General features: G+C 35.5%; 1 long non-coding RNA gene across 2 annotated transcripts in view; it reads right to left on the reverse strand.

Annotated features, from left to right (window-relative positions):
* LOC142436150 (uncharacterized) overlaps nt 1–11,260 on the reverse strand; it is a 95,287-nt gene extending 84,027 nt beyond the window's left edge. For both annotated transcript variants that reach the window (XR_012781807.1, XR_012781808.1), the window contains exons 1-3: nt 11,185–11,260; nt 10,388–10,570; nt 4,916–5,004 (exon numbers count right to left, since the gene is read on the reverse strand). This is a non-coding gene — a long non-coding RNA (uncharacterized LOC142436150). The remainder of the gene's footprint in view (nt 1–4,915; nt 5,005–10,387; nt 10,571–11,184) is intronic.
* Between the last annotated feature and the right edge of the window lie 274 nt (nt 11,261–11,534).

Genomic DNA, 11,534 nt, shown 5'->3' on the forward strand with positions numbered 1-11,534 from the left:
TTACTATCATAAAATACACATTTTCACATTCCTTCTCTCTTTTTAATTTGAAAGGAGAAATATGACAGTTAAAATAAACTAGAATAGGGGCAAGAAAGTCATGCCCGACTGACTATACATCTATATACATAAATTTTTAAACTTCGATAGCATATTCCTTTTTTAAAACCACTTTACCTATAACCTGATGGACAAACAATGGCCTATAAGGTCCCTTTCAATGCTACAATTCAATGGAAAAGAAATGGTATACATTCTCTTAGGCTGACAATTGATCTCTAGTTTAATAGTGGTATGCAGAAGGAAAAGTCTATCAAGTTCTATTTTAGAGTATGAATGATTTTCTCTACCTATGAGACTTTATAATCTCCTTTTCTTCAAAACTTCAATGTTTATCCACACAATTGCTATAAAGAAGCTTTAGAATATCATCCCCATTTTATGGATGCAATGATGACAAGAGATATAGTTAACAAGAAAATGTGGCAAGTATAAAAAATAAAATTGAAACATTAAGGATACTGTTTCTGTTGATCAACTTTGACTTTATTTTCATGCATCTGTAAGTTCACAATGATCTATTCCTTATAAAATATTAAAATCATGTCTGAATTCACAGAATAAATTGGATCTCCCCACTCCTTAAGTAGTCACTTTATAGGTGATAATATTTAAAATTCAAGCCTCATATCTGATCATATAATTTAGGGTTTTACAGGTTTCAAATTGTCATGATTTATAATTATTAAATATAATTTAAAAGTTATTTCATGCTCATCTTTTATATAAATCTCATGTGATATAATTGGCTCTTGTTTTTAAATCAATTTTATTCAAAAATTTAAATCTATACTCAAATTAAAATAATATGTATGTATAAATGATAAAAGCAATTCTTACCCCTTTTATGTAGTCTGGTCAGTAAAAAAGAAGGAAAGGAAATAAAAGGCAACCATCTCCTGCTTTTAAGTTTGCCATTATTAAACTGATAACTAAAACCTGAAGGTTATTACTGTTCGTGAATATTTTTATGTCTCTGGTATAAGTGAAATCTGTAGAGAAATAATCCCTGGCAAGATATAGTAATACATTCTTAAATACCTTTTCAGTTCTAGTTAATTATATCCCTAAAATATTCTTCAAATTAACTAATGGCAAGCAATGAATTTTAAAGTGTTCTTTTTCCATGGCCTCGTGATGTACAGTGCATGATGAGAACCATAAAAAATTATGGAAGCTATATTTTGAGGGTCGGTAATAATAATTAAAATTTCTATTTGGAATGTTCCCAAAATGACACAAGTCTTAGGCCATATCAAAACACAGAGCAGTTAATACTTTAAAATATTTTAGTTCTTATCATTCATTTACCACCACCACACACCCAACACACACCCAACACACACACCCAACACACACACCCAACACACACACCCAACACACACACCCCAGGACCAAAAGAAGAAGGTGATATATTCTTTACAAACTTGGCTGGCTGCAGATGAGAAGAAATGTCAACCAGGATAACAAAACTGGAAATACACAATAAACTCTGTGATAACTTAGGTGGACTTCGTCCCTAAACTTGTAAGAGAATTAAATGAGATAATGTTCTGTAGCTCTTTAAGAGTCACTGGCATACACCCAATGACAAAGTGTTACATAACTAAGAGATCGCCCAGACAGCCTAACAAAACTTTACAATTTTATCCACGGTAAATAAGGGTGTGCTCATGAGAGAAGTATTAAAAATAACAGAAGAAAATCACAGCCCTAGACCTAGCTCTTTACCTAATTTGCCAACGGACTTGACCCAAGTTACCATCAAATTGTAATAAACTCATTTAGAAGATGGGGATTAAAATCATATTGCTTCTAAGGGCTTCTGAGTCTCAAGTAAGCCAATGCTGAAGGCAAAGGTGAGAGCACTTCAGCACTAGTTTAGTGTTTACTGACCTTTCAGAGCCAGTGTCTACTCTATTCTGACTGTGTTCTTTCCTAAAATGTAACTGAATGTATTGCCTTCCACTCTTGGGTAAGCAAATATCCAGTAAATATGCAAGCTATTACATTTATAATGCCTAGATTGTTGGTATTTTCTCAGTGAAAATGAAAGAGAGAAAAAATTTTGGTTGTTTCTAATAACTTAAAAATTGACTTAATACTTTAGGTAGCGTTTTATGTCATCTTTAGAAATAATTATATATTTATCCAAAGGGCTTCAAAAATTTAACTCTCAAGAAAATATGATGATGATAATCAAATTTAAACTTTATAATTAACTATGGCCTTGTGTGAATATATGTGAAATAAAATCTTTACTGACCATGAAAAATTACAAAACATTGATCTGGTTGTTGTCATTAAAATTTGGCATTTTTTTACATGTGTTTATAACAATTGACCAATGCGTTTTTCTCCCTGGCTTAATGCAGATACTTTTCATGTACATTAGTTGTTTGTTTTGAATAAAATAGGAGATAACATATAAAAGAAGTTGAGGTTAACCAATCTTTTCTTTTTATCTAATTATAGTGTGGTGTCAGGTTTTTACTAGGCCTCATCGAAGTTCAGGACTTCAAGAGAAGACGGTGCATAGGTAAAATGACACTGAAAAAGGCAAACTAGAAAGATGACTTTTATTTTTAGCTTCACTGGGAATGGGTCACCCCAATTTGTGCATTTATAAAGCATTTATAAGGCCTTCAAGTGACATGTGGAAAACTTACTTGCTATTGAGTAAACACTTGACGGTATTGAGCAACCTTAAGTATTAAGTGTTACCATGTTCGTGTCAAATAGAGAACACTGCTGGGATTGAAACAAAAGGACACCTTACACTCTGATATGTGTGCAGTGCCTGACTGTGGGGTGGGGATGTGCCACTCACAATACCCCCTTCATAAATAGCATCCCCTAGAGTTTTAAAGCGTATACCTGTGCAGTTGTTCATAGCAGTTCTTCATATTAACATTGGTGATATTTAAGGCAAACATGTTGAAAGAATGGACTGTCATTATCCTGATTAATAACTCAAGATGAAGCAATCTCTCAAGTACAACCTGTATTGGTCAAGGGAAGGCTTATGGTCTTCCCAAAAAGGAGAAAGTAAAGGATAAAGAGGAAATACCTTCTCCAGCAGGTTTCCAGTAAGAACAGACTCCCTATAGCCCTCACCTTCTAAGCTGAGTGTTTAGGCTGATTCAAATATATAATCAGTAAGTACTTCTACATTTCTTTAACTTTCTCATTTCCACTCTACATTTCAAAGGGATATGTCGTAGTTTATTTCTGAAGATTATTATGTCTCATGTTTCTAAGAAATGTATGGAGGGATGGCATAATTCAAATCGTTGGACAATTACAACTCCCTAGTTTCATTCACCATGTAATAACATATTATGTATTCAAGTAAAGGTGCTTCATGGGGATAAAAGAGAATTATAAAGGAAGATAAGATAGTAAGTGTGAATTCAGAATCACGAAATAAACGCTAACTCAAAGCAATTAAAAGAACAAATTGTAATGAGTTATTTTAAAGGAGAAGAAACCAATAAATGTTACAGTCAGCATTTCAATGTACCACCACATTACATGTGAATGTCTTATATACAATAAACGTGAATGGAATTGTAACTCTTTATAATATGCAGTTTCATATTAAAATTACATTAACACGAAATTATGAGTAACCTTCACCCCTGGGAATTACAAGTGTTTATGTTTCTGATAGTCAGATTACATTCTGGATTCAGTACATTTTGCCTATATGTAGCCATGCACCTATTTTGAGTACTTAACTGTGCCATGTATGAAATGAAACAAACATTTGTTTATTTACTTAAAACAAAAGATATATGCTCAAAATGATGTTTATAGCATAAAGAATTAAAATACACTAACAGCATTGGTGAAAGCAGCAAGGGGAAAAAGGTAGAAAAATGTGACCTTCTTAGTGCCACTGAAGTGTTAATAGAAGATGATCATCGCCTTTTCTCCAACTCGCTGGGAAGCGGAGCAAAAGGAACCCTCATGTGGACCCTGCTGTCCATGAAGGACTTAGAAGGGACTCAAGTACTCTTCTGTGAGTGATTGCAAATAGGCCCCTCTCCTGTTTGGCGCCATTTACACAGACAATAAGGAGCCCTGGTGGTGCTGGGGTCAAAGAGCAACAGCTGCTAACTAAGCGTCCCTGGTTCAGTCTCACAGCTCCTCTGGGGGTGAAAGAGGACACCGGTGTCCTGTGCGTGCAGGTACAGCCTGGGACACCCTACGGGGCAGTGCTCCCGTGTCCGAGGACTGCTGGGAGTTGGAATCTATTTGATAGCACTGGGTCTGTGGGTAGAAAGACAATGAACTGGCTCTTCTCCCTGCACCTTGAGGTTTGACCCCCAAAGGGTGCACTTTGAGGACAACTCTAATCCTCTCCCTTCAAATCCAATAATTATAATTATCTAATCCCATGAAGGATATTGCTTCTCTGGTCTCTAAAAGAGATAGTCTGAAAATGCAAAGAAAGACAGTGGAATGGGATTAAAACTGTTGCCTCAGTTTCAGTTTGTGAGACACTGCTCTAATGGGAGTTCTGCTTACATTTTAATTAAATGTGTGATTATGAAATTATACAGTTTAAAACAGCCACGATGAGATCTACAAAAGCATTTAAATGTTTTCTCTTCACCATGAAAGGAACGAATAAACAAGAATTATATAGGCAGGGTGAAAGTGGATGAGTCAGAAATTATACCGAAGAGATCCTCTTATGCTTTCTTATCTTGTAGAGGTGATTATCATTCTTCCATCTTCTCTTTCTAGTTTGTCTTTATGCACATTTTTATAACCCCAGAAACCAGAGGTTAAGTTGCTGAACAATTATCTGAAACCAATTGTCCACAGGGGAGAATATATATCTTACCTGATTTGTTAGACACCCAAATAATTGCTTCTGAAGACACATGGCTTCTATTTCCTACCACAATGGTTAATGGAATCTGCCACAGGTAGCTGCAAAATAGAAGAGTAGCTTTAAAAATACAAATTGGTGTTCATTTGAAAAACATGCATCTTCAGAGGGATTTTTATTAATGCTTTTTAGGGAAGCTACCAAAAACAACAATAAAAAAAGCACTCAGACATCAAAGTAGATTCTAATTCATTGTTTCTATCTCACCAAGAAGACTGTGCACTCAGAAGTTTTCTGTCAATGTAGAAGAGATCTCCTAATAATATACTTTGCCAAAAAAACCCAAAATGTTTGCATTAGGAGTTAAAAGTGGCTAAATACTACAGTATATATTGATTTGAATCTTAAAATAATTCATTTCTATTGTTTTAATATTAAACACTAGTGATTTTATGTATTCACATTTCACCAATTTCTCCTTATTTATTTTATAACTGTTCAGAGAGATATTTTATTATATTTCCATAAGGTTAATATGGCACACATAAGGTGATTCAGGCAAAGAGAATAAAACAAGACTGACAAGATCCCCCTAAAATCCATATAAACACAATGCACCCGACAGGGCACACCTAATGTCCTGCTGATTTAAATGAAATTTCCAAATGGATTGGCCAAGCACCACCGATACTTAATGTTCAAATGTGGGTCAGAGTTATAAAAGAGAAACATTTGATAAGGTTTGCCTTTTATAGTAATAAAAATCAAGGCCTATATGTTTACATAAAGTATCTATTTAATCTGAAAGGCTAACCAGTTAATGATAGATGATTTTACATTGCGTTCAAGCATTATATTTTATTTTCTTGAAATATAACCTGATTCCTTCAACTAATCATTGTGCTATTGCTAAACAGCTGGAAGTTCAAAGCTAAGAACTGTCCCACGGGAGGAAAGTGGGGCAATCAGCAACTGTACACGTTTACAGGGTCAGTAACCCTATGCAGGGTCATGACGAGTCAGAATGGACTTGCTGACGTGGGCCTGTCTTGTTGTTTTAGTTTGCTTTTATCATTGTGTCATTGGCAAGACTTCACAACAAGCGAGCAATGAGTATTAAAGTCATATATTTTGTTTGTGATATAAGAAGCTATACTGTGTCAGCTTCATAACTGGAGAGCGACTGAAGAACTGAGAACCAGTGGAGACGCCGAGTGACTGATCATAAAATGGGCGTCTTTCTGGAGATTTGGGAAGAGCAGTGCTGAATCGGTCCCTCGACACATAATTGTTTTACGTGTCACAGAGTTCATTTCTCACACTCACAATTAATACATGGGAATTCATCAAGAGTAATATGTCAGATGGAAAAGAGGAAAATTCATTATGTCATAACAACTGCTATCCCCAAAGTCAAAAGTCAAAAGGCCATCCTTGACATTCTGAATTTTAAATGATAAGCTGAACTTAATCAGAGAAACATTTCTGAGTGCCAACCATGTGAAGGTACCCTGTTACACTGTAATTGACTCCACATAATCCATCATGAAAGAACCAATTTATTGTTGCCTAACCTGGTTCTTTGGATAGAAGTTAGTGAACAAAACAATTTATGTTCCTTAAGAGAGGCCTCGACGCATGCAATGAAAAACATGTGATAAATATATGACAATGGACACACCGTGGGAACATCACAGCCAGATTATTTTATTATTTTTTAAACAGCATCCCTCACCAAAGATAATTAATCTATTTTGGTTAATTGGAAAAATAAGTTAAGAGGCAATAGTACCTGGATCTAATCTAAATGCTGGATCTAATTTTCAATTTAAAACACAAGTTTATTTTTTGTGTGTACTTGCAAACAATAGATATTGGAGACATTCAATTAATTACTCTCTGTAATTAGACCGAAAGGAACTGGGTGGAGTATAAGTAAAATGAAAGACCAAATCAATTTCTCTGTAAGACATAGACTAACTTTATGAACAAGACTTTATAGGTGTATATCTTCCACATTGAATTGACGATCTAAATTGTGAAGCCAAACAGATATTAATTAAAAAGCAAACAATATATACGACTAAAAACATCTAAAGACCCTCTAAATAAGTCTAAGACTCTAGTAGTATGTAATATTTTAAAAAGTGATTAGAAAAAATTAATGTGTGTAGTTAGATTATGTTCTTGTTGTTTCTGTTTAACTGATCATATGGATATCATATTTTAAGTAACAATAGAAAATTTTCAAAAAATATATCCCTTTCTTCAGTAGTTCTTAAGAATTCTGATTGTACTAACATGGAAAAGAATTGGTACGTTTTAAAAAGTGGAATGAGAAAAATCACACCCAGGAGTTGCTACTAACATTCACGAAGCATTGATGCACACAGGGAAACCCTCCGGAGACTGCTGCAGGCGGGGCCCATAAGGAAAGGGTGAGTGTGCGGACACACAGAATGCCCTGTCGCCCAAGACTCCCAGGAGGTGCCCCATGCTTCAGGTGGTATTAGTTAACAGTGAAATGTATTAAATTTATAATGAAATGAAGGAAAAACAAACTACGAAAATTCACAACTTCCTGTGTACCAAAGTCCTACCAAGGATTTTATGCACTTAAACACATTACTAAATATATGCAATTGTTAGAAATAGCAAAGATTCATTCTTCCTCTACTTAACAGCTAGGATGTACATTTATTACATATGGAAAAATAATTACATTACACATTTAAAATGTTCCAGGTAAGAGGTAATGATAATTGTCCCACAGAACAGTCATGGCAAAGCGAAAGTCATGATCAGTAAAGCTGGGTGCTTTGGGACCTACGGCTGGCCTGTAGAGTGGGGGGCCTTTGGCCACTTAACTGGGTTTGCTGATGCACAGAGCTGGAGCTAAGTGCTTTGGGCTGAACCTTACACAGGAGTGCCATGCTTGCTGGGTCTTTGTTATCACCTGGAAGAGAACTTGGTGACTTCTCCTGACAGGACAACCATGTCCTATGTATTTTTCACCTTGATTGTATGTAACCTGTAAACTTCCTTAAATAAAACCCTTTAATCTCAAATATTGTCTGTGAGTTCCCAGTTGCCCCTCCAATGAACGATCCAAGTCAGTAGCTGAAAAGTCGAGAGCCGTGGGAAACATTTATTTTAGCACGTCAGCAATGTCTCTTCTAGAGACCTCGGAAGGCTTGTACAAGGAGCACACAGACTTGATTTTCAAGCTTTAACTTAACATTAATATAAATTAAGCAATAATCTAAGTGGGGAATAGTAAATTCTCATCTAGAGATGGATTCTGTCCTACTAGGAAAATTATTTTAAATAATAGAATGTCATGTATATATATTTTTTGCTCTGTTTGCCATTAAATGGATTCTGACGCATGGTCCTCCAACAGGTCGGGGTACAACTGCCTTAGGGTTGTCCCGGTCTGCTGTCTTAATGGGAGCACACTGCTCCCCCTTTCTGCCAGGGAGTGGCTGGCAGCTTCGACATGCCATCTTTGCTGGCGGCTGAGCACTTTAACACTACGCCACCAAGGGGATTTTAATTTTCCTCAACATTTTTATATACCAATTTCTCAGATTCAGAACCATCCAGGTGGTTTTATAATGCCAGCAGAAGCTAAGCGCTCTGTGCTAAAACTGCTTACTCATGCTGAGAGACTTTCCCCCGTGAAGAGCCAGGCTCCTGGCTGACACCTCTGATGCAGGTTATGGGCTGGCAGAGTATTTTTGTTCAATATTTGTTCTGTCATCTGGGTGTCCTTTCTGTTTTTCTGCATCGGGGAGGCCTGTGTCAGACTGTTCATTCTCAAAGGCATGGCCCCAATCTGGCTTCGCCACAGTCAAGTCGTTTTTGTGTACTTCGTGGTCCATGCCGAAGCGTGTTTCGCCTGGGGCCAGACGGTGGGTGATCAGGGCAGCCTTTGACAGCTGTGGGGACCCAGAGAAGGGGACGAAGCAGTGACAGGCAGATCCCGACAGGGTGAAGGGAGGAGTGTTATTCTGCGTGTTCGAGCAGTTTAATTGCAAAAGGCAACTCCTCATACCTGGTGAAGGCCTCTCTCTACTTGAGCCTTTAACCTCCATGTGCCCCCATCTTGACGAGAGTAGAGCAAACTGCAAAGTCAGCAGTTTGAAGCCTCCAGCTCTTCCGCTGGAGAAAGAAGGGGGTCCTACTCCCAGCCCCAGCTACAGTCTCAGAAACTCCCAGGCTAGTTCAACCCTGTGTTTAGGGGGGCTAGGAGTCGCCATCAACCTGATGGCGCAGAATTGGGTTTTCATCTGTATGGCAGCAGACCTGCAAGTCTGTCCCCGGCAGCATGGCTGGGTGAGAACCCAGGGCCAATCTTTCCATTCTAACTGCTGTGGAGCCCAGCTCCTTCCTACACCTATAGTATCGTATCGTATACTATAGTATCGTATCGTATACTATAGTATCGTATCGTATTGTATAGTATAGCTGCTGTACCAGTATTTATCTCAATACAACAGTGAAGACTTCATGTTTTCTTAAATGGAGTTCCAATATCAGCCACCAGAAAATGTTCATGAATCTCCCTAACACTTTTATTCACATCAAGCTAACTTGGAGATGCTATTCATTCATGTAAGTTTAAAATATTCCCCACCAATCCTACATAATAATGGATGATGAAGTCCAGCATCCTAATTTCCCAAGGTGATAGGACACAGCATGAGTAAACTAATATGAGCACTTCTATTTACTTATTACTTTTGATCTCTATACTTGCCCTCCCTTCACCCCTCCAATCCCTTACCAGGGCATTCTATATATAAATTTAAAAACTGCCTGATTTGAAGTGTACTTTCTTACATTGACTCAGTCTTTACTGAAACAAAGTAGTAAAAATAAACTAGAAAAATTGGATAGAATGTTTATATTCTGAATTTTAAGTAATTAAATGGGTTCCCCAATGTTAAATTTATAGCAAATCAAAATTCAGGTGTGTTTTCTATAGTTTTAAACACCACATTTGAGGGAAAGAGAATATATTTTCATATTGCCACTTCTACTTAAGATCACCTTAAGGTATTTATTTAGTTTTTGAGTTTTGTTAACTAGGATAATATTTATTATCTAAATACTTTTGATTTGGTTTTCTAGATTGATCCCATTCAATTCACAACACACCTTAACTTTCTTAAAGATGATTAAAAAATATTATAACAAAAAGTAAAATATCATATCTCACATTTAAAATGATTAGAATAATTTAAAATAGTCTTCAATGAAATACCATAAGTGTGCTCATCAATCAGGGGTTAAAATATGTAAGGTATCGGCAGTGAAAGGAATCAAAAATACCATATGGAAATAAAGAAATAAAAAGAGTCTTAACTTATATTTCAGAATTATGTTGTCAAAATTATCTTAAAATATTAAAATTAAAAGGTGAATGGCAAAAAGAAAAGTTCCTATATTCATGTTAAATTAAAAGACAGTCAGTGGTACCTGCTGTTTCGATGTTCAAAGGTTTTGGTCTTAGCACTTATAAATGAAGCGTTGCTGGGTAATGGTTACCCTCTTTTCGGCTGTTGCATTTCCCAAGATGGTGATAACAGGATAGCCCTTCTGGAGCGTCCACTGATCCATGACTTCTTGTATATTTACATATTTTCCATTCCTCTTCAAAGCCTTTAGAACCCAAATTGGATAAATGAGCTTTATAAGCATGAATTATACATATAATTATATTAAATCATTTTCACTTTTACCTTTAATATTTACCTAAATATGAAACATTTCAAGATCAGTGAAGCTAATATAATGTGTTACTAAAATTAATTTTCTCACCTTAAGTTAGGCTTCATGCATATATATATGGAAGTTTCATTAGCATTAATTTTTTTTACATAATGGAGAATAAAATACATTTTACTGGTAAAGTAAATACATGCAGCATCATTAAATATCCCCAGTGTGTCTAGTTGGTATATTTAAATATTTGTCATGCACACAAGAAAACATATTTCCTTAAAAACTTGCAGTATTTCTCACTTTAGCATGACTCACTTCCCAAATATATTAAAATTGTATTCCATAATTATTATCTTTTTAAAGTATGAAAGGCATCAATAACATTAAGTACATTTAAATCCCATTGTATTTTTAGTACATTTTATATAGCTCATTACTATACATTTATAAATAATATGCGACAAAGGAAATAAAAGCTCAAAATGAAAACATACTGTCAGCGTCAATAAAAGTTACCAATGGTTTGGGTTCTTTTTCTTCCTATACTTTACCTCTGAGAAGGCATTCCAGAGATCATTTCTGGCTGCGTTGCCATACTTATGAATGGTTAAATAATCCTACAAAGAAAATAAGATTTGAATTACAATTTAACTGCTAAGCAATTACCAGTTAATATAATCATTTCTCAAATCAAATAAACAATTCTATTTGCTGTGCTTATATTGATACAAAGAGAAATACTCATAAAGGTTTATAAGAATTAAACTATTCAAAAAAACTTAAGCATAGCATATTTTCTAATTAAGTATCAAATAACTTTAATCTTTAAAAATTATTTTTGAGAGTTGAATCATTTATAGATTTGGGGGGGTCAAAAAACATCCCTTCATTTATCATGTCA

The sequence above is a fragment of the Tenrec ecaudatus genome, unplaced genomic scaffold (genome assembly GCF_050624435.1).
Source record: "Tenrec ecaudatus isolate mTenEca1 unplaced genomic scaffold, mTenEca1.hap1 Scaffold_1830, whole genome shotgun sequence".
Lineage (NCBI taxonomy): Eukaryota > Metazoa > Chordata > Mammalia > Afrosoricida > Tenrecidae > Tenrec > Tenrec ecaudatus.